We start from the raw sequence: 23259 nt of genomic DNA, 5'->3' as shown, positions 1-23259 counted from the left end.
AATGATTAATAAATTAACACCAAAAAAAGACTTACCGGTCAAGGACTCTCAACACATCCCTGTCTGGTTCTCCTTCCTTTCCAGGTCCACAAGAGGATTACCCTTCCCCACCCCTTGCAGTTAGGCCACCAGAATAGTTTTACCAAAGAGCCTGAGCAGTCACTGAAGCATTTAGCTGAGGATGTGCAAGCCCTCCAGTATTTCCTGCTCTGACACAATAAGGATTGAAGTAAGTGTTAAGATGGCAACATCATAAGATGGTAATGCCTCCGAGTTTTAGTTAAACCCCTTTTTATCTTTCTTCTATGCATTTTCAAAATTAAAATTACACAGTAACAGAATACTACCTTTTTTTATTACCTCAACATACTAAATATTTTCCCTATCGTCAAGTAGCTGATAATAACTATTGAAAGCTCATCAACTATTGAGAAAATAAAGATATTACACTACAAAGTTGAGAGAGGGATAGCAGCAACATTTACTTCTACCACTCTTGAGTATATCTCACCCAACACTTCAAAAAGAAGCAAAATGAATAAATAAATACTTTCTCCACATAATTTCTTTCCTTGTTCCTTTTATTCAGCATAAAATCTGGTAAATTTTAATGGAAAAAAAACTAGAACTTTCTTGACACAATTATAAACAAAACTATTTATATCAAAACACTGTCCTCTCTTTAACATGTACTGAAGATATTATCCAATGCAATTAGATAAGAGACTGCAACTAGTGATCTAAAATTTGGAAAAGAGATAAACTCAATTTTAAAATAATATAATGTCTGGGAAACCCTAAAGAATTGATAAAAGAAGTACTACAAATCAGAGAATTTAGAACATTATACAATAAACATATCAAAATCAATCAGCTTCATTTTTTTTTAAAATCAGTTAGAAAATCTAATGGGGAAGAAAATCCTAATTGTAAAAGCAAAAAATGTTTAAGCATAAGCTTAATAAGTATAACTATGGGAAGAGGTTAAAAACAGTTCCCTAAAACAAAAGACCTAAACAAATTTAAAGACATACTACATTCTTAGATAACACGACACATCATCATCAAGATATTAGTTCTCTCTGTACAAATTTATACACTTAACATAATCCCAATAAAAATCCCAATTTTCTTTTTGGAGCTGAGCAAATTGATTAGAAAGTTCATCTGTTAAAAAAAAAAACAAGAGGCTGGGATTGTGGCTCAGTGGTAGGGTGCTTGCCTAGTACATGAGAGGCCCTAGGTTCAATCCTCAGTACCACAAAAATAAGGGTACTGTGTCCACCTACAACTAAATACAGATATAGATATATAGATATTATATATATGTATATATATCTATATATATACATATATATATACACACACATGTATTTTAAAAAACAAACAAAAAACAGGCAATGATAGGCAGGAGATCCTGAAAAGGGAAATAAATGAGGGCTAGTTTTACATATTAAACATACATAAATGCTTCATAATTAAAACAAGGTAGTAATGGTGCACACTAGACTAATCAGACTCTCAGAAGAGAAAAATCCAGATATGGACAGAATTGTGTATGAAATTTATCATAAAGGCAGTATATTAAATTAGTAGGGGAAGAACCGGAAGCGAGGCCTGGCGCGCGCCCGAGCGAAAGGGAAAAGAATTTCTTTTTACAAACGGGCTCAAATCCTTGTGGCAGACACTTGGAGTGTGTTAGAAGGAAAAGGAGATGGCTGCTTTAAGGATATCTCCAGTATCACTATGTTTGCTGACTATAGATTACCTCAGATTCTTGTTCACCTTGGAGCCCTAAAATACTCAAATGACCTACTGAAGAAGCTTCTCAAAGGAGAAATGCTCTTGTATGGGGATAAGCAAGAGGTGGAAATCAGAGGGTGTTCCCTGTGGTGTGTCGAGCTGATCCGGGATTGTCTTCTGGAACTTATCAAAAGAAAGGGTGAAAAGCCTAATGGAGAGATCAATTCCATTTTTCTGGATTTTTACTTATGGGACTACGCCCGTGACCACAGGGAAGATATGAAAGGAATTCCATTTCATCGCACACAGTGCATTTATTATTGACCCTGAGTGTAAACTGATCCAAAGAAAACTGCACTTTTATATCATATAATCATTTGTACAATTTTGCTCTGATATTAAGAGAAGGTGGTAAAGGTTATGGAAACAAGAAAATTGATTATCCAGTCTCACTTAAAAATTTTTTTCTTGTCTGGGCATGATGGTACAACTTCTGATCCCAGCTATGTGAGAGGCTGAGGCAGGTAAACCCAAGTTTGAGGCCAGCCAAAGCCACTTAGCAAGAACCTGTCTCAAAACAAAATAAAAAAAATTTTGAAGGGCTGGGGGTAAAGTTCAGTGGTAGTGCCTCTAGGTTCAGTTCCCTAGTACCAAAATAAGTAAATAAATAAATTGATAAATAAAAATTTTTCTTTGATATATCATTGTGTATTCCCAGCTTTATCCTAAAGTGTTTTTTTTGTTTTTGTTTTTGTTTGTTTGTTTTTTTCCTTTTTTTGGTACCAGAGATTGAACAAGGGGCACTTAACCACTGAACCCATCCCCAACCCTTTTTGATATTTTATTCAGAGACACATCCTCATTAAGTTGCAGAGTCTGGCTTTGAATTTGAGATCCTCCTGCCTTAGCTTCCCCAGCTGATGGGATAAGAGGGATATGTCTCTGTGTCTGACTCTGTGCGTATTTAGTTTAGACAATATTTTCCCTTTCTGTTCACATATGGTTGACAGAAAGAATAAAGGAACTTAAAATAAAAATAAATAAATAAATAAATAAATTAGTAGGGGAAATGGTGCTGGGAAGAATTCCACAGTCATATCAATACACCAAGATAAGTTTCAAAGGGATCAAAGAATTACATGTGAAAAATCACTGAGTGCAAGGGTAAATATTTTATAACATGAGAGCGAGGAAAAGTTGTCTACTATGACTCAAAGTCCAGAAACAATCAGGAAAACATTATTAAAATAAATTGAACCATGTCTCATACATGCTAGGCAAGTGCCCTAACACTGAGCTACCACTCCACCAGCCCAGTACTACAGATTTAAACCATTCTTTTTCTAAGAATAAAGGTGAATCTTCCATTTTAGGTACCTTCTATTTATTGAGTGTTCATAATTTTTTAGGCACTAAGCAGACCATCTTACATTCAAAAGTTAATTAAATCTTAATAACTACTCCCATTTTACAAATAAGAAAAAGCTGGAGTTATGTGACTTGCCAAAAGTCAAAAAATAGGGAGTGGTAGTCTGGGATTTGGACTAGTAGTATCTGGCTGTAGACATGTCTCCTAACCACATTACACAAGAAGGAAAAAGCCCAACAAAAATCATCCAAGAAATAAAGTCTAAATGTAAATGTATGGTTAGCAGGAGCACTGCTTTTGGCTAAAAGCTGTCACATTAGCATGGTAAATAAGAATGTGCCATTTTCCTTTATCTGGCTGAAAGAAAAAACTTTAGTTAAGGGAAAAAGCAAAATTGAGAACTTTTATAATACTTGCAAAGCTGTTCTCAGGGAGGGGATGGAGAGGACAGCCAATACATCAATACTAAGGAAAGAAAAAGGAAATAAGAACTCTGGAACTAGCTTCCAGGACATATTTCTCAGGCTTAAAATAGACTTGACCTTAGGACTGTCATGAGAAAAGCCAGAACAAATGAAGTCATCATATATAAACTGCTCATTTTCAGAAATGTGACTAGTGGGCATAGAACTAGGTTAAGGGACACCAATGAGCCAATATTACTTCCCTCTCTCAGTTGAGTTTTCCTATAAGTCACCCTTTAAGGTTATTAAGGTTATGATAATCTCCAAAAATGTTTCAGGCAACCTTCACAGGGCTTCAACTTCACAGCTCCTTCAAGTTCTCACTTCCCTGAACTATAAATCAAAGGACAGAGAGGGATTGTTGTTCTCTTTGGAACAGGGCAATTTGGTTCATTCATCTGACAGTACCTGTGAGTATAGGCACAGTAGTGCCTAAAACACAGTGACTAGCTCGACTGGCCCAGCCTCTGCTCTTCCAAAACTCACACACCAAGAGCAGATTAACAGGTAAAATCAGAGCTGTGCCACCAACAGCACATCAAACAGGGAAACTATACCCAGCATGTGTGGAGAAGGAAGGAAAAGAACTGCTCAGGGAAGACTGCCCAAAGGATGGGTGACAAGGAGGAAGACTAAGCACATGTCAAGTCCCTAAGACCAGAAGGAACACACAGATAACGTATGAAAACTCTAGCTCAAGTACAATACATACTGAGGTGGGGTTTAATAGAGATCTTTATTGAAGGTTAACATACAGCAAATAATATAAGTGTGTAGCATGGTGAATTATCACAAAGTGAACTCACCTGTACAACTACCAGTAGGTAAAAAACAAGCACACTACCAGTAAGTACCCAGAGTCCTCACATCTTCTCCAAATCACTACCCCTCCCTCTTCCCTAGAAGTCAGCATTCTCCTGAATCAGGCACCACAGTTCTGAGCTTGAGCTTCATAGAAACCAAATCATATAACCTACTCTTGCTCTCTGGTTTCTTTTACTCAACTTTTATGAAATCCATCCATGCTGTTGCACCTAGCAATGGTACTTTCATTTCCATTCTTATAAAGCATTTCATTTTTTGCTTATACCACAACTTATTCTCCTTTTGATGGATTGTGGGATTATTTCTAGTTGTTAGCTAGTGTGAGTAAAAAGTACAATGAACATTCTAGTACTACATGACTTTTGGTGAACACATGTAGGCTGCAAAACCAGAAGTAGAATTGGTGGTTAGAGAATATGCTTATTTTCAACTTAAGTAAATATTATCAACAACTTTTTAATCCTTACTAATATACATTCCTAAGAGTTTATAACATTTGTGTATACTTGACTTTTGTACTAATAGACAAGATAACCTACCACAGTCTGGAGAAAATCTAAACTTTTGATAAAACTGATCAGGAAAAAGTGACGGCCAGTGGTCCCTCTTCAAACTAAAATCTTTGTGTGTATTTCTTCACATAATTCCATCATTTACCCGCCAAATTCCTAAATTTTACAAAGGGTAAGCTTTTAGCAAATCCCATTACAAAGAATGATTTGTAACCTCATTATTCCCAGGTCATAAAAAACATGAGGGAATAGAATTTCATTAGTCTGATTATAAAATATTCTATTACCTACAGTCACAAATGTTTTTTTAATATGTTTTAGTTATTGATGGACCTTTATTTTATTTATTTATTTGCAGTGCTGAGAATCAAACCCACTGCCTCACACATTAGGCAAGTGCTCTACCACTGAGCTACAACTCCAGCCCCCCACCAAATGATTTTTTAAACAACCACTCTCAAAAGAAAAGAGGCCTAGATTTACATCATTTGTACCATATTAATAAGTAGAAGAGAACCAGACTTGGTCTATAGGTTGGTTCTTTAGACTTTCTGTGCCTAGTCCCAAAATGAAAATTACTTTTCTACTCTCCTACTACCCTTCTCCACTTTAAATGCTTTCATTCCCTAAACCGACATCCCACACATACACCCAGGAAGAATAAGGCAAAAAGGGCAGAAGTTGAGTGAAGGGTACTTCCCTCCCTTTTCTTTCTTTTCTTTTTCTTTCTTTTTTTGTTATAATGTGCCCACCATCAGAACAGGAGCCTTATAGACAAAGGACAGGCTGGCCTAGGAGCAGGGTACCCAGGAAGCCCCAGAGGCTCACTAAGGTACAGTCCCGCCTCATTACTCAGAGCAGGAGAGAGGCAGCATCCACAGACAATGCAGCAGACACTGCCTCAGGGAGAGTCAGAAAAAGGTGATGGCTCAGCAGTCAGGGTAGGGCAGGGTGGGGTGAGGGTGGCAGCATAGTCACAAGAGTCAGAGGAGGAGAGGAAGTCCTTGTCAGGTGATAAGATCTCATTCTTGGGGTCTGGGGTCAGAAAAGGTTTGGGCAAATGCAAAGAAGACCCCAGTTGTGGGGAAAGCGAAACACTGGCAGGTAGTCATGACAGGGTATAAGAAACAAGGCCTGCTGCTAGGCCCAGTGGGTGGAACCAGAGTGACTAACTCCCTCCAGCTGGACTGGAGTTACAGAATATGGAGAAAGTATCTGGTGGAAACATCTAGCCAAGATTTCCAGGGAAAGGTAGAAACAGGGATCCAGGCAGACCATTACAGGTATCAGAGGATGGAGAATGGAATTCTGAAAACACTGAAACAGATGTAATTACCCATATTTCAATGACACAAAAGCAAATGTCTCCTGGTTTCTGACACCACCCTGGGCTTACTAACTACACAGGCACAGAGACTCCTGGGAAAGTCCTGGAATCAGACCCTGCAAAGGCCACAGCTACACTTACTCCTCCAGATCACTCCACTACCACTCTCAAAGAGGCCCTCCACTCCTGGCCCTCTGAGTCACATCACCCAGGAATGCCACCCTCACCACTTTCCCTTGACCTCTAGGCCATTCACATTCATTAAGGACCTGAGTACCCCAAGTTCAGTCTTCTCCACCCCAACTCTGACCATCATTCTGGGCAACATCAAGGTTCATATCACAACACCACCCCCTCATAGTTTCTTACCTTTGATTGTGACTGCAGCCCAATCCCACTCTGGGCACCCCTGCACAGTTACACCCCAGATACCAATTGGCAGAATGTCAAGGAGCAATCTCTGACCACAATCTCTCAATTCATCAGCTCTCCCTCAAACATTCTCATTTATAATAATAACCATTATTAACAAAAATAACTAATAAACACTAATACTCAGGGAGTGTTTACCATGTAACTAGGCATTATTCATATGCTTGTCATGTATCAACTCATTTCATCCTGATGACACTCCTCTGATGTATGTGTTATTTTTATTTTACATGATTTGAAATCTGAGGCCAGAGAGGTTAAGTAAATTTACCCAAAGCCCCAGATATAAAGTGACAAGAGCTTGCACATGAAAACAGGTGGTCTGGCGCCAAAGTGTACATTCCTTTTTACTTTCTTTCCCTTTTTTACATTTCATTTAATATACACAAAAAGTACATATGTCATAAGTATACTAGTAGATGCATCTTCACAAACTGAACACACCTGTACAACCAGCAGCCACCCAGATCAAGAAGCAAGATCACCAGCACACCAGATGTCCCCAGAATCCCCTTCCAGTATCACTATGACTTCTAACAGCACAGCTCAGTTTTGCCTATTTCTGCACTTTTGTGATTGGCTGCTTCTGCAGTCTTCACTACCACACACTGAATTAAAGGTGCTCAGCTATTAGGCACTGTGCTAAGCCCATAACCTCCAGTCCCCTTTAAATGATGCTTCCTAGCCCTTATCTTCACCTGTTTTCCTAGGCCCCTAAGTGCCTTCTAATGCCTGTTACTTCTGTCAAATCCAGTCCCCTCACTCCTGTTCTCTCATCTGCCTTGTCAATAGCTAGTGGACATTAGGGTGGCCAAGTACTGCTGAAGAAAGAGATCACACAACCTTGTAAAACAGCACATAAATGCAAAATGTCCCATGGTGGCTGAGCACCAAGCCTGCCTGGGTGCTCTCTCCATGTTCCTGATCACTCCTTTCCTCATAAACACATATTTATTAGGGGAACACTGGTAAGCACCCTGTCCCGCAAAAAGGACCCAAGAGAACAATTTCTTTGGGTCTCAGCTCAGAAACAACTGTTCCTGAGTTACTGCTAAGTTTCCTCTTTGGTGAGGCTATGGGAAACTCAAAGCCAAATGTGACAGTCATACATGTCCCTGTGGCAAGTACGTCCACAGACTGCTCTAACTCCTGACTGCACTGATTAGCCCCCATTGTGTTCCCTTGGCCCCAATTCCCTTTTCTATTTTTAATCCTACTATAAGTATTCTTGAAGTTACCTCAAAGCCTTTTTGAAACAAAGCCAGGTAAGGGAGTTCCACTGCTGAGGTGTCACCTCTCTGCTGTTCTCTATGCTCTGAGGAATGAGTCAGGCTAAATCTTGATGGCATATATTTGTTACCACAGGTGTATGATGTGTCTGTGTGCTGAGCCAGGGGCTTCTGGTTGTACATATGAGTTTCTTAGACAAGAGTCCCTAGACACTTTGCAGGTTATTCAAACTGCCTTACTGAATACAACATGATTCTCTCCAAATGTTCTTTCAGGAACCACATGGGGCATCTTTCCCAAAGGAGGTCCTATATAAAATCAACAAATTTGACAAACTATTCAAAAGGGTTTGGAACATTCAACTCAAAAAATTAAAATTCCTATACTAATACAGAGATAATATACAGCTATACGCCAAATGCATTCTGCAATGTGTATGATATGTCTATTATATACACCTGCTGGATGAAAAGACAAATTTTAGAGAAGCTGCTAAAACAAAACACCGGGGAAAAAATCATGTGTCTATGTTCCACTCATTTTGGTAGAAATGTCATAATTTATTCTTCAAAAGAACTATATATTACTCAAAGAGAAATCATTATATAAGGGTTGTTAAAAGAAGAATTTTAAATAATGGAATGATCCCTGCTTGTAATTCCAAGGATGTGGGTATCTCAGACACCATCAATTCAGACCTTGCTTGGGTATGTTCGAATATTCAGAAACCACCACAGAAATGTCAGCCATGAAAGAATATGGGGGCTGGGGATGTGGTTCAGTGGTAAAGCACTTGTACAGCACCTGTGAGGCCCTGAGTTCAATCCCCAACACCGCAAAAAAAAAAAAAAAAAAAAAGGAATATGGAACTTAAGACCTAGGCTCTATCCTTTCTCCCTTTCCATTTTATAAGACAACTGTATCAATCAGAATGCTTGTGGCTGCAAGCAAAGAAAATTAACCTCAAATTATCATGTGATAAAGTGGATTTAATGGCTCCTGCTAATGCGAAGTCTGCATCAGATCTTGTGGGCTTCAGGACTCCAACTCTAACTCAGCAATTCTCTAAGCTTGTTCTCCAAGAGTTGGTTCGGCCATTGTGGTGTGGTGGTGTTTCCCTCCACCACTTCACAGCAACTGGGACATTTTGCCTCACATGCCTGTCCCTGAACTACTAATTGGGACCAGAGGCTTTCCATGCCCTGCCCGGCCCGGGCCTGGGTCATGTTTCTATTACTGAACCAACAACTGGAGCAAGGAGAATGTGAGCATGCACCCTGGAGTTGGAAGTGAGCTCAATTCCACCCAAACTACACAACTGCCATGTATGGGAAAGGAGGGAAAATAACAAATGTTACCAAGAAGTGTGGAAACTGGCTAGCTATTCAAACCCAGTTCCTCTTTTTCCTGGACACTCAACTAGACCACATTTCCCAGTCTTTGGTGAAGTTAGTATGACCATGTGACCAACAGAATGTGAACAAACTGATATGGACCACTTTCAGACCTGGTTCTGGAAAACCTCTCACCCACGACCCTCCATGCTCTTTGGCCTTCTGTGAGCTTGCCGAGACTGAGAAGCACAGTGACTTTGGGACCCATGTGTTGAAGACAGCAGAGCCACAGATGATTACCTGAAATACCTATTTTAAACTTTACATAATCGAGACTTGTATCAAGGTTGAGTCTTTTTTTTCAATCTGTTCTTACAGTCAGCCTCTCTTAACAGGTGAAGAAATTAAAATCCACAAGGGTAGATGACCCACCCAAAATATACCTAGCTTAAGAATTAGAACACAGGATGCAATGATCTTCACTGGAATGCCAAAAAAAAAAAAAAAAAAAAAAAAAGAATTAGGAACAAATAATAACTATGAAAGTACCAAGTAAAAAAAGAAGTAATGAAGAACAGAGTAATTAAATATCTTTTTAGGCAAACTATGCGGGATAAGAGATAAGGTCAAATGAGAAGGCTTCTATGTCAAAAAATTGATGAAAATTTCCGCTGAGTTATCCTTAACTGTCTCTTAGCAAACAATGCAAACTATCTGAGTCAGTATAAAGAATGACTGTCATTATACATAAAAGTGGCATTAATTCTTAAACTGAGAAGCATTTGGGAGCTTGGGCAGAATCCCAGTGCAAGGGCAGCTTTGTTCTCTCTGACCCTTCCTTCATCTGGGTATTCCTCCCAATTCCAAATGCCCAGTTTTGTGAAAGGTATTGCCTATCATGGAAGCCACCCACAGGCCACTGGGGCAGGCAGGTAGGTGTTCCATGCTAGGCCCATCTTGGCTCCTCCTTTGGACTTTTCAAGTTGGAATTTATGAAAGAGCATCTCCATTCATAAGCTACAAAATGAAACTGTTTCCTACTGTACAGCAAAAAGCAGCCCAATCACCATCTTTAGTAATAAGAGAAATGCAAATCAAAACTACACTAAGATTCCATCTCATCCCAATTAGAATGGCGATTATCAAGAATACAAGCAACAACAGGTGTTGGAGAGGATGTGGGGAAAAAGGTACACTCATACATTGCTGGTGGGGATGCAAATTAGTGCAGCCACTCTGGAAAGCAGTGTGGAGATTCCTTAGAAAACTTGGAATGGACCCACCATTTGACCCGGCTATCCCACTCCTTGGCCTATACCCAAAGGACATAAAATCAGCATACTACAGAGATACAGCCACATCAATGTTCATAGCTGCTCAATTCACAATAGCCAGACTGTGGAACCCACCTAGATGTCCTTCAATTGATGAGTGGATAAAGAAACTGTGGTATATATATATACAATGGAATATTACTCAGCCATAAAGAATAATAAAATTATGGCATTTGCAGGCAAATGGATGAAATTGGAGAATATCATGTTAAGTGAGATAAGCCAATCTCAAAAATCCAAAAGACGAATGATCTCACTGATAAGCGGATGATGACACATAATGGGGGATGGGAGGGGGACAAGAATGGAGGAAGGAGGGACTGTATAGAGGGAAAAGAGAGGTGGGAGGGGTGGGGGGGGAGGAAAAAATAACAATGAATCAAACATCATTACTCTATGTAAATGTATGAATATGCAAATGGTATGCTGTTACTCCATGTACAAACAGAAAACAACATGTATCCCATTTGTTTACAATAAAAATTAAAAAAAAAAAAAAAAAAAAAGCAGCCCAAGAAAAAGAAGACAACTTAAAAGGGAAAGATGGAGCAAATCCTGGTTTCATTTGTCTCGGGGCCAGCAAACCCATGTCCTTCCCTTGGTTTGTTTATGTAAGCCAGACTATGACAGCCCACAAATTCCTCTTCTGGCCTCAGAACACACTGGAGTGATGTCACTTGCAGTCAAAAGAATCCTGACCAATATAAATTCAGCCTCCTCTGTATCTGTGGGCTGTGTCCACAAATTCAACCAACCATGGATAGAAAATAAAAAGAAAAAATACTGCATCTGTACTGAATGTGTACAGATACTTGTCATTATTCCCTAAACAATAAGTAAAACAACTATTACACAGCATGTACAAGTATTATAAGTAATCTAGACATGATTAATGATGTGTTGATTATATGCTAATATTGTATTATTTTATATATAGAACTTGAACACAAACAGATTGTTCTGGGGGAAGAGTCCTAGAACCAATTCTCCTGTGCATACTGAGAGACAAATGTAATCAGGAAGAGTTTCAAAAAACCCATCACAGTAAGAATGGAGAAGTGCTGGGAAGGTACCTTAGAAGCAGTTTGTTCTAGTGGAATTATTAGGAATTACTGATTCAAACTTTCTCTACAAATGTGAAAATAAATGCAAGATTTGGGGAACTGACATTAATGGGCCCATTCTACAACTGGATAGCTATGTTCTTTGCTGGGGAATATGAAAATATTCTTAGAACCTATGTTATATCTGAAGAAAACACTGAAAATGCAGATGCAGAAGGCAATAATAACGCAGTGCTAAAATATTAAATACCATACAATGAAGAAGTGCAGCATGACAAGAACTCTTCTGACAGAAAAGAAGGAAAGAGAAGAAAACATTGGTGGGGCAGAATGGCTACAAATGAAAGCTATTGATTTCTCCTATAGACCCAACATGATTTGTAGCTTTCTACATGAAAATGAAGTTGAGACTGTAACTCCAGTCTCAGATAAACCCTTGGAGTTAGAAGAGTAAGAGAAGCAAATGAAAGACAGTTCAAATCTGATTTATGAACAGAAGAAACCACTGTACTTGGATACAGAGGAATGTGGTCCTCTTGTTGATAATCCCTTCTTTTGAGATGGAAGGTTCTAAGTTTTTTATGGAAACTCAAGATGCTGCCTTAGAAATCACTCCTAGTTAAATGATTTTCATAATAACTAGTCATGAACTTTTTTAAAAAGACTACGCTACATAATCGACTGTGTAACTCTCAGTTCCATACATTTTATTATTTTTCCTGGCCATATATTTCCAGTTATGGCACAACTTAATACACCAGAATTATTAAGTACCAGACATGAATTAAAATTTTAAAACATGTAAAAGAAACAAAAAAATCGTGTGACATCTCACTAAACTCAAAAAATTAAAATGAAAAATACAAACATACCAAAGTATAGTTGGGATATAATAAGAAATAAGTACAGTTCCTACCTAACAACTTCTTTTTGTTACAATATTTAGCCTTTTGTCCTGAAACAACTCTGGAGCAACTCCAGAAAAATCAAGATGTAGAAGCACCTTTGTTACTCATCACAAGCCCCTTTCAACCTCAGTTGAGTTTATTAATGAGGTGATTTATAAAAATCCCTTGGATAATCATAGGTTGGTGAGCTAGCTGTCAGGGGAATCTACCAGGTGAGTAGAGGGCTGAAATTTTCAGGTACCCCTCCCAAAAGACAAGAGAGAAAAGAAGAAAGGGGCTGAAAGTTGAGCTGAAGATCAATGGCCAAGGATTTACTCAATAATGTTCTGTAATAATGTCTCCATAAAAATCCAAAAAGATGGGTCAAGGAGCTTCCAAGTTGTTGAAAATGAACACACCATGTGTTAGAAGGGTGGCACACCTAACTCTCTTCAGGGACAGAAGCTGCTGTGCTTGGGACTTTTCCAAATATTGCCCTATATATTTTCTCCATCTGCCTGTTCTGTGTATGATTTAATATTTCCTTCATAATCAACTACCAACTTAATAAGAAAATTGTTTTCCAAGATTCTGAGTCACTCTAGCAAATTATTGAACCCAAAAAAAAGAGGTAAATTATCTCAGTTCTAACATATTTCCAGGTTAGTGGTCTATGCTTTAATAAGTTGTCACAGCTAGATAAAAACTGGTGTCAAGCTCATCACAGAAAAGTCTATTTGTCCCACATGCTCATGCAGTAATCTCATAACTCAATACTCAGCAATGTGCCATTCACTCCAGAAGATCTCTGATTTGTAATGACTGGAAAACTTCTTTAGGTGCCCCACATGGTAGGCCACATCAGCAGCATCAGACTACACCAGTTCAGAGAGATGCCATCCACACCCTCCTCTGACCCCTACAACATCCATCTGTTCTCTGGGCCATAGCCAAACAGCTAGGAGGGACAAACACCCAGAGCAGCCCCAGGTCCTCCCCATCCTGAGTACGCTTGACCTTGCCCGGCAGAACCCTTCATCCTATTTTAGTCTTGCTTTGTTTCTGTACAGAAATGACACAAATACAAAATTCAAAGGGATTTGTTCCAACCATAAAACACTTCTCTAACAGTTACCTACTTCTTTCCTAGAGCCCTACCTTCACCAAGGGTCTTTTGTTGTTCTGCTAAGTTGGGGAGAATTTCTCAGCAGAGAAAGGAATGGCTGAAATGTCCAGAAATCACTGACTGTGGAGTACCTGAGGTGTTTAGTGTGTGCAGAACAGGATAAAGCTGGACAGGTGGCAGGAGCCCAAATAGGCTGGGCCCCGGAGGACAAAGAGAGGAATGACTGTGACAAGGTGGAGTCACAGAGGGCTTTAAGCAGGGCTATGGCACAACCATGTTTGCAATGCTTACTCTGTTCCTTTTCTGAACCTTTGCATTAGATTCTGGTTCACTGACAGAAATGAGATCTGAAAACATACTATTCAGAAAAATAGATAAAGTAGAATAGAGCTTACAGAAAATGTTCTCATCAAAGAGAAAAAAAGACAAATTACTTTAGCAAACTGGCTGTATAGCAGTAGAGAAAGCTAAGAATACTGAGGACAGGGGCAAAGCCTTCACAGCCATCATTGAGAAGCTGGTGGCTCTACACTGACCTGATGGGGTAGAGCCAGGCCCACTATGGAGTGCCATGCTCAGAGGTCTGTCCAGGCCTGGATATGGGAAAGGCACCTTGCCCTGACTGGCAAGTGTCTGCACACAGAAAGCGCAGGCTCATAGGAGCCTTGATCTGAGACCACTTCCAGCAGGAAATGAAGACAGTAAGCAAACTACATCGTAGAAAAGCTAGCTCATAAACAACCCAACCTAAACCCAAACTGTGATGATCCAAGAGATTCACCGTGGGATCTGAACTGTCCTACACTGTAGAAACATTCTTGGCCTCTCAAGACAAACAAGTTTTTGGCACTGAAAATTGTTTTTTGGTTTACAGGCCAGAAAAGCAATGCAACCCCTGTTTATTTTTCCATTATCAGTATATTCAGCAGTACTGAAAGAATTATAACAGTTTCCTTCTCCACTGACCCATTGGTGAGAAAACAATTCTGGATAATTCAAGAAAAGTCTATCATTCCTATGATGAATAACAGCTTAGAAGTTATGTTTCCATACATTATCTCAACCATATTTTCCATACAAGGAACTATATGCATTTACACAGTTAAAAAAAGTACCAAAGCTGGGCTGGGGTTGTGACTCAGTGGTAGAATGCTTGCCTCACAAATATGAGGTACTGGATTCAATCCTCAGTGTCACATAAAAATAAATAAATAAAATAAAGGCATTGTGTCCATCTACAGCTAAAAAAATATTTTTTAAAAAAAGTACCAAAACCAAAATTCAAACCTAAATCTTATGATTCCAATTCCCCTGCCCCCTGTGACAATATGATAGTAACAGTATGTTCAGATTCTGAACAGGCACTGTGGAACCCAGGGGCAAAGGAGACACATACAATTAGAGGTGAGCTTATCCTCCAGTGAGTAGATCATCTAAAAAGGGAGCACACATCTTACTCATATTCACATTGGCCAGCGAATGACTAGTACAGTTCCTGGCCCACAGTAGGCACTAAAAAAATATGTGCTGAATGAATGAGGAAATATTTTATTATTCAATAAGGAATTAGTGACCTCCTTATCACAAACATTTACCAAACTAGAGTTCTCTGTGTAAATGGAGAATTAAAGAAAGAATACCTATAATGGAGTTCAAGAAGTGAAACTAGAAGACCACTTGAATACTTTCTAACTCTCCGCCTCTGAAAACTAATCTCTAGAGGTCATAGAGCTCACTATCAATGATCGCCAGAGAGGTCTTCTGAGACTTTGATAATCCTGCTGGACCACAGGGCCAAACTGATGCCATACCTACCTTCCTTATCTCAAGGCAAAGTTCACCTCCTTTGGAACTTTTGGCTTTTCAAGATCCTACTTCTTAACTTTAGAAAAATTAAAAGACATGGCTTAAAGGGTTAAGGGAGAAAAAGGAACCAAGACTCCCTGCTTTTATCTAAAATGTTAAGGCAGTAAAAGAGCTGGCCAAATATCCAGTGAATGATTATGTAAAGCTGTAGGTTTCACTGCATGCCAACTCCAACTCCATACACTCAGGCTGCAAACTAAAAGGAAAAACAAATATGTGTAATGGTCTTTAAAATAAAAACAGAGCCATTTTGTAATAATGAAGAAATTCCCTATGGCCAAGTTTGAAATTCCAGGTGTTCAATTTCTTTATCACCTCTGATACAGCAAAACCAATGGACAACAGTACACCTCCCAAAACTGAATTAGGAGAGCAATGCAGTTTGGCACCTGGGCATCTCATGAAATGACCAGAGAAAATACCTATCTCTAATCTACTTCTCACAAATATAAACAGTACCAGGGAAATAAGCAGCAAGTGCTAGCTTGGGGTTCTTGTCTTGGTTTTGCCAATACTTGCAGTGTGATCTTAGACATGTTTCCAAATGCCTTAGGCTTTCAAGTCCCTACTCCACAAAACAAGGAAGTTGGATATGGTAAAGTCAAGGTCATCTTAAGGAATAAAACTGTTGAGAAAATGAAAGATTTTAATAAGAAAATATAACTTATCTGAGCCAGAATTATAAATAAATTTTAATAAAATATAATCCATTTTCTTTGCAGAGTGCCCCAAAATGTTGTAAAACCTGACCTAACAGAATTGATTTCTAAATCAAAGATTTAAAAATAAATTCAACTTCTAAGAATAAATTCAAGAAAATGATCACATATGTGCATACTTTTGTAGGAAGATATACATGGCAGCGTTAGCATCATATAAATTGTTTTGAAGAAATTTTAATGATCTTGAAAACAGCTAGCTACAATTTATTATTAAATTTAAAAATCAAGATATAAAATAATATGAAAAAAAATTAGTTTAAAATTCATAATTAAAAATTTAAGTTTAGGTATAGTGGTATAACTCAGTGGTATAGTACTAGCCTAGCATGCCTGAGGCCCTGAGTTTAATATCCAGCACAGCAAAAAAAAAAAAAAAAAAAAAAAAAAATTTAATTTTAAATTCCTATACATGTGTCAGGTGTGATGGCACACACCTGTAATACCAACAAATCAGGAGGCTGAGGCAGAAGGACCACAAGTTCAAAGCCAGCCTCAGTAACTCAGCAAGGCTCTAGGTAACTTAGCAAGACCCTGTCTCAAAATAAAGAATAAGAAGAGCTAGGAAGTTGCTCAGTGGTTAAACCCCCCTGGGTTCAATCACTAGTACCAAAAATAAAAATAAAAATAAAAAGGGCTGGGGAGATAGCTCAGTGTTAAACCCCCTGGGTTCAATCCCCCATATTAAAAAAAAAAAACTATACATGCTCAGGAAAAAAGAATGCAAGGGATTATCAACAATATACATATTAATGTAATAAAATATTAGTAAGGGTTTACTGCTAGAATGTGAAACTATAGATAACTTTGCATTCATTCATTAATGTAGAAAACTGCATATCTGTATCTAAAGTCATTACAAACTGAATTCAACAATATTGGGGGGGGTACCAGGGATTGAATTTGGGGCACTCGGCAACTGAGCCACATGTCCAGTCCTATTTTATATTTTATTTTATTTAGATACAGGGTCTCACTGAGTTGCTTAGTGCCTTGCTTTTGGTTAGGCTGGCTTTGAACTTGAGATCCTCTTGCCTTAGCCTGCTGGAATTACAGGCAAGTGCCACTGTGCCTAGCTCAACAGTACATTTCAAAATTTTTAAAGTATTATCTGTGACAAGTAAAGGAGGTTTATTTCAGAAATGCACACATTTTTAGTACCAAAAGATCAATTTATACTCCATGTCACAGCAATAATTACCAAAAAAGCATGTGATTATCTCATTAATAAGCAAAAAAAGGCACCCCATTAGACTTGGCACTTGACTTCAAAATTGCTCATAGAAAACAGGGTCCACACTGGGCACAATGGCCAATGCCTGCAATCCCAGCTACTTGAGAGGCTGAGGTAATAAGATCACTTTGAGCCCACAAGTTCAAGGCCAGCCTGGGCAACAAAACAAAACCCCAACTCAAAAATAAGAAATTAAGGAAGGAAGAAAGGAAACAGGGTCCATAAAACACATCATATCATCTGTATTTAAATCATATGATATATAATATCACATACTTAAGATGAAGAACTGAACACAATATCATTGAGACAAAACATGATGATTATAATAATAATAACTCCATTATTTAACAATCTTCTAAAAATCTAAAGTAATAAAGTAAGAAAACAGAGATTTACAAGTATTCCTTCAAGCCAGGCATGGTGGAGTATACCTGTAATCCCAGCAAATCATGAAGCCTAGGCAGGAGGATCGCAAGTTTGAGGCCAGCCTCAGCAACTAAGCAAAATCCTGTCTCAAAATAAAAAATAAAAAGGGATTGGAATGTGGCTCAGTGGTAAAGCACCCCAGGATTCAATCCCTGGTACCAAAAAATAAAAAATAAAAAAAATTCCTTCAGATGGTGAAATGAAACTGTACAAACTATCCTTGTACATATATGAATATGCACAGTGAATTTCACCTTTATGTGTATTAATTAGTGTACTAATTTTTAAAAACTATAAATAAAGACCAGTAAAGCAAAGGGAAAGGAACAGGGGGAGGGAAGTGGGAAGGGAAAAGGGAAGTACTGGGGACTGAATTGGAGTAAATATATTCCATGCTTGTATAATGGTCAAAATGAACCCAATATTATGTATAACTACAATATGCTAATAAAAAAACAAAAAAGAATTTAAAAAAGTATTCCTTCAGAAAGACCCAAAACTATCAGTCAGGTAATAACATAAACATTGATCCTAATAATCCTAAATACTATACACTTACACTATGTATGCATTTCACAAAAAATGAAGACAATCTGCTGAAAAACTATAAGGATGTTTAGAAAATAGCTTTTTCAACACTATCAATATATTTTATCTAACTAACAAAACAAAAGGGTTAATGAAAAACTATTCTGACCACATAAAAGCATCCTAAAAAGATATCGGTCATATGAAAATATATAAAATAAGATAAATGAATAATAAATGTCACATCACTGGACAGGAAAATAAATACTATTGGTTTGGCTATGGTGTGGGTGTATCCCCTAAGGGTTCATGTGTTGGTAGCTTGATCCTCAATGTGGTAACATTGGGAAGTGGTAGAATCTTTGGGAGGCAATTTGGTCATGGGTTCACTACCCTCACTGTAGCTTCTGTGGGATCCTGTTAGTTCCTGGCTTCCTCTCTTACCATGTGATCTCTCCCTGTAACATGTACTCCTACCATGATGCCATCAGCCATGACGAGATACAGTCAAGGAGGCCCTCAGCAGAAGCTGAATCAAGGGAGCCACTTAATCTCAAACTTTCAAGACTTTCTAAATCAGTTAGCTAAATAAACCTCTTTTCTTTATAAAATATTCAGTCTCAGATATTCTGTTACAGCAATGGAAAATGAACTACACAACTACCACAACTTTAAAGTTATTCATTCTTCCCAAATTACAGTGGGTTTGACTTTAACACGATCAAAAATCTTCCCCCATCACCAACAAATCTGCAGGTAAAACAAAACTATTATAAAATTGGTAGGGTGTAAGCACAGTAGTGGAACACATGCTTGGCATACATGCACTAGACCCTGGGTTTAATCTCTAGCACCAAATAATTAAATAAAATTGGCATGGAAGAAGTATAAACAAGAATTGAGTTAATAATAAAATTTAAATGGGGTATAAGTAAAGGGATTAACCTTATCAGACACTATTAAAGCATGATATAAAGTCATAAAAATGAAATCACTTCAGTAAGAATACAGGAATAGATAACCCAAAGAAGTGTTAAATATAAAAGTACAAACCTGTTGGAGAAAAAAAGGAACAGTTCACATAAAAGGGGCTAGAATAACTAGTTATTTCAAAGAGCTAAGATCCTTCCCTCACATCATATGCTCAAATTTCAAATAAAAACTATATGAACAAATTAAATAAATAAAACAAAAACTGTAAAACATATAACCCAATACTTAACTATTATGTATCTTGATAGACAAGCACTTAAGTTTAAAAGCCAAGGAAGACAAACCCAAAGTTCATGTAAGAGAAAAAATGACACGTTACAAAAATCAAACATATTAAAATAAGCAACTGAACTATTAACCTAAATTGAAATATAAATACATATTTCAAGGAGGTCTTACTATATAGATTTTCCAGATCCAGCCATTAAAATGGCCCCCCAAGTAATAACACTTCTAGAGTAATAAGTACCCCTTGCACCTATGTATAGTTTTCAACACCATTTCCCACTGAAAGGAACCAGGACACCGTGGAGAAAAGTTCATTCCTGGTCAAGGACAAGGAAGATACAAATTGAGACTAGGACAACTGATGCTTATGCTTTCAAAGATTAATAGGATTATGTCAAAAAAAAAAAAAAAAAACAGAAGTCAACTTGAAGGAGCTCCGACTAGCCAAAGGTACTTTAATACAATTTCAGTCTTAAGAAAAAAAGGAAGATTGTAATAGATCTAAATACATCCAACCAATATAAATTCATGTCCACAATTAAATAAAAAAGAAAAGTGAAATTCAGAAAAAAATAATACTCTACCATTTGAGGCAATAACCCCTTACTATTAAAATTGTTAATTAAAGCAAAAAAAAATATTAATCTTGCCTTTCCAATAGGGATAGTTTACTGTCATCAAACCACCCAACTTATGAGGGACACTTCTACTGTACAAAAGAACATCAACTATTAAATGTAGAAAATAACTGGATGAGGAAATATTACTTGTTAACTCTAATCAAAATTGTTGTTTTAGATAAGGATTACCAATTGGTTCTTAAAAAAAAAAAAAAAAAAAAGAAAGAAAGAAAGTAAGTAAGCCATAGGTGAACAGTCTATGGTGAATTGAATCTTTGTATAGTGACAAATGGCACATAGATCACTTTCAGGTCAAATGAAGGGAACTATATTAGTCAACTTTCTCTCAATTTAACACAATCCTTGAGCTAAACTACTTATAAGGAGGAAAAGTTTATTTTCTCTCCCAGTTTGAGAAGTTTTAATCCATGATCTGTTGGCACCTTGGCTTTTGAGCTGGAGAAGAGGCAGTATGGCAATGGAGTAGCATGGCAATGGAGGAGGAAATTGCTCACCTCATAGCTGCCAGGAGGCAAAGAGAAAGCAAAAGCAGGGGTCAGGGTCCCAATTTCTCCAAGGGCATGCCCCAATGACCTAATTTCTTTCCATTAGTGCCCAACTCCTAAAGGATCCATCACATCCAATAGTACCACAGATTGGTGACAAGCCTTTAACACCTGTGCCTTTCAGGAATACTCACCTAACCATAGAGGTACTTAACAACAGAGGGGTCAGACTATCATCCTCCTCACCTCCTCAATCTGAACATCTGTTACTGGTGGCTTGATCAGATACTGTGTGTCTTCTGATGTTATTCATGAATGACCAATGATATAGTCTAGCCAAAATATTTAACTTGAATATTTAACTGGATGAGGAAATTTAAATACATTTACCAGTTTACAAGAAATATGGCAAGTAGAAGGCTAAATGACAGCTCAAAGAAGCAAGCTGTGATCTAATTGGCCAGGTCTCTTTAAAAAGGATATGTATAAAAAAAAATAGAAGGATCATAAGCAAATGAAATGCAAGACATTTTTGAGATCATAGGGAATACTTATATGGTATGATATGAATATTAGATAAATGTTTTATAAATTCCTGAAATGAGCCAGGCATGGTGGTGCATGACTATTATCCAGATAGTCTGGAGGCTGAGGCAGGAGGATTATGTATTCAAGGCTAGCCTCATCAATTTAGTGAGACCCTGTCTCAAAGTTAAAATTTAAAAGGACTGGGAATGTAACTCAGTGATTGAGCACCCCTGGGTTCAATGTCCAGTACAAAAAAATTATTATTATTAGTGAAATGGAAAAGTATAATTAGCCGAAACATTGCAAAATAGTACATACTTACGGCAGATCCTCAAAAAATTAAAATCAGCAATTCTATTTCTGGATATATTTCCAAAAGAACTAAGGGAATTCATGTTCCCAGCAGCACTGTTCACAATAGTCAAAAGGTGGGAGCAATCCAAGTGTCCTTCAGTGGATGAAAAAACAAGGTGGTGGGCTGGGGCTGTAGCTCAGTGGTACAGCACTTGCCTAGCACGTGTGAGGCACTAGATTTGATCCCCAGCACCACACAAAAATAAATAAAGGTATTGTGTCCATCTACAACTAAAAATATTTTTAAAAAACAATATGGTACATACATACAGTGGAACATTATTTAGTCTTCAAAAGTAACTGATGACAGCACTGGGGCTGTAGCTCAATGTCAGAGTACCTGCCTACCATGTGTGAGGCACTGGGTTCAATCCTTAGCACAGCACAAAAATAAACAAAATAGTGGCATTCTGTCCATCTACAACTACAAAAAAAATTTTAAAAAGAAACTGATGATAAAAACGGTATAATCACAAAATTAAACATTAAAATAAGCAACTGGACTATTAAAAATCTGACACACAACCCTTGACACCATTATGCTAAGTAAAATAAGCCAGTCACAAAAGAACAAAAACTGTAAGATTCCACTTACAGGAGGTACCTGGAATAGTCAAGTTCACAGAGACAAAAAGTAGAATGGAGGTTGCCAGGGGCAGGAAAGGGAGGATTAGGAGTTATTGTTTAATGGGTATACAATTTTAGTTTTTACAAGATGAAAGAGTTCCAAAGATGGATGGTGGCAATGCTTGCATAAAAATGTGAATATACTTAAGGTATACTGAACTGTATACCTAAAAATAGTTTAAATAATAACTTTTGATAAATTTATTTTACCACAATTTTTTTAAAGTGTAACTGGTGTGGCTCAGGGGCAAAGCATTTGCCAAGCATGCACAAGATCCTTATTTCAATCCCCAGAATGGCAAAAAATGAATAAATAACATCCATGCCTATAATTCCAGCTACTTGGGAGGCTGAGGTAACTGGATCGTAAGTTTGAGGACAGTATGGGCAACTTAGCAAGACCATGTCTCAAAAAAAGAGAAAAAAGATATGTTAGAAATCAAACGAAAAAAGCGAGAGGAGGAAGATTCAGTTACATAAAAATACAAAATGAGTACAATTTAGAAAATAACACATTCATCAAAAGGGAAAAGAATCCTGAGGAAAAAAGATTTGCTTAATAAGAATGAGATTCATCTATGTTTCACGTACCTGACAGAGGTCTGGATTACACAAATATATATGTGCATTTGTCAAAACTCAGCAAATAAATATTAAATATTTGTGCATTTCATTGTATATAAACTTTATCTCAAAACTAACATCTGCAATTTCTAAAAAAAAGTGTCAAAGAAAAAGTGTAGCAATAAAAGGACGGCTAGATACATGCAATAAAGCAATTACAACAAAATTCTAATGCCAAATATAAGCATTGGCTATAAAGGAGTACACAGAGAAATTTCATGAAGAATGCCCTATAATTAAGGTTTTTCATAATAAAATGTTTCAAATTCTAAAAACCACTGCGCAGCCCTCCGGCAGCCTTCTGGAGTACAGGAAATGCTGTGTCTTGATTTGAGTGATGGTTACATGGGAGCATA

General features: G+C 37.6%; 1 protein-coding gene and 1 pseudogene across 4 annotated transcripts in view; one reads left to right on the top strand and one right to left on the bottom strand.

Moving 5' to 3' along the window:
* LOC306653715 (general transcription factor 3C polypeptide 6-like) overlaps positions 1–22444 on the top strand; it is a 35511-nt pseudogene extending 13067 nt beyond the window's left edge. The window contains exon 2 of the transcript in view: positions 11649–22444. The product of the transcript in view is annotated as a general transcription factor 3C polypeptide 6-like (transcript). The remainder of the gene's footprint in view (positions 1–11648) is intronic.
* Positions 1–23259, bottom strand: part of PDE8A (phosphodiesterase 8A) — a 145077-nt gene that overhangs the window by 111090 nt on the left and 10728 nt on the right. The gene's annotated exons all lie outside the window — the stretch shown is intronic.

Source organism: Sciurus vulgaris, assembly GCF_902686455.1.
Source record: "Sciurus vulgaris genome assembly, chromosome: 2".
Taxonomy (NCBI): domain Eukaryota; kingdom Metazoa; phylum Chordata; class Mammalia; order Rodentia; family Sciuridae; genus Sciurus; species Sciurus vulgaris.
This window is presented reverse-complemented; position numbering and strand designations above follow the sequence as displayed.